Genomic DNA, 1,201 nt, shown 5'->3' with positions numbered 1-1,201 from the left:
ATTCACAAAACCTCTCGATGGCTTTTAGAATAACTCTGTCCTGATACTATTAAAACAAACAAAAAAAACCTTTATAAAATCATGCTGCCAAAGTTTAAACTAAAGGTTAGAATTTTAATAATGTGGCCTGGCATCCACATAGAAAGCTGTTCAAGTTTTGCTATTTAATCACCCCGTTTTATTTCTATTTGCACACTGAGATTAGAATTAAATTAAACATGGGTAAAACGAGGGCTCGTCCGGGATCTCAACCCCGGACCTCTCGCACCCTAATCATACCTCTAGACCAACGAGCCAGCCTCAACAGATGCCAGGGCATTTCTTTGATCTCCGTGGCTTAGCGTCAAAACCATGTTGACTGGTTGAATGTTGACTTGGTATTAATGACAAAACAAAATTCAATGCAGAGCTTTATTAAAGCATTTCTAACAGTTTAAGCATGAGGTGTCATTAAAGACTCGCTTTGTCAAATTAAAAGACTTGGAAGCATTTGACAGGAGCTGTGTGCAGTCCCACTGACTTTATGCTTCACACTGTTTACGTTATGTATCATGTTTATCCACCCAAACTGTACAATACAAACGTTGTGACGCTGTCTTTAATCGGTTAGTCATACAAGAGATTTTGTAACATTTACATTACCATGATATTTTATCTTGTCGTGTTGGCTTCATGCTCCTTGCTGTTTGGATTTCGTAAAATTTTCAATGCTTTAAATTTGCCCAAAGATTCTAAAATCTGTAGAAGAAAAAAAAAATTTAAGCTGACTGGAAGAATTGTTATGAAAGGTATTTTGCATCCACATAAGCTCACCAACTTCTACCAGTGTATCAGCATGTGTCATTTTTGTTTAATCATTAGATTTTAACGGGACACTTGATAAGTTTTTTGTATAGTTCAACAAAGCATTCCACTAAACAAAGGCTTATCCGGGATTTGAACCCGGGACCTCTCGCACCCTAAGCGAGAATCATACTCCTAGACCAACGAGCCAGTGTGAACAAGAGTCTTTGTGTTACTTTGATCTGCGTGACTGACCTTCAAAACTATGTTGTCTGGTTGAGCTGGTAAGTGTGGTTGGTGCTTGCATTACAAAACTATCAAAATCTCCAGTATCAGTACATAGACTGGTTATAACCTCTTTTTAAAGAGTTAAAACATGATACATATTTAAAGACTCCAAATAGTAAAAACTTCTTTT

The 1,201-nt window shown here is 36.9% G+C and overlaps 1 non-coding gene across 1 annotated transcript; it reads right to left on the bottom strand.

Moving 5' to 3' along the window:
* Positions 1 to 921: 921 nt before the first annotated feature.
* On the bottom strand, positions 922 to 993 carry trnap-agg (transfer RNA proline (anticodon AGG)). Its single transcript has one exon. It is a non-coding gene; the product is annotated as a tRNA-Pro (tRNA).
* Between the last annotated feature and the right edge of the window lie 208 nt (positions 994 to 1,201).

The sequence above is a fragment of the Trichomycterus rosablanca genome, chromosome 4, assembly GCF_030014385.1.
Source record: "Trichomycterus rosablanca isolate fTriRos1 chromosome 4, fTriRos1.hap1, whole genome shotgun sequence".
Lineage (NCBI taxonomy): Eukaryota > Metazoa > Chordata > Actinopteri > Siluriformes > Trichomycteridae > Trichomycterus > Trichomycterus rosablanca.
The sequence above is the reverse complement of the archived record's forward strand: the minus strand, read 5'-3'. Positions and strand labels throughout refer to the sequence as shown.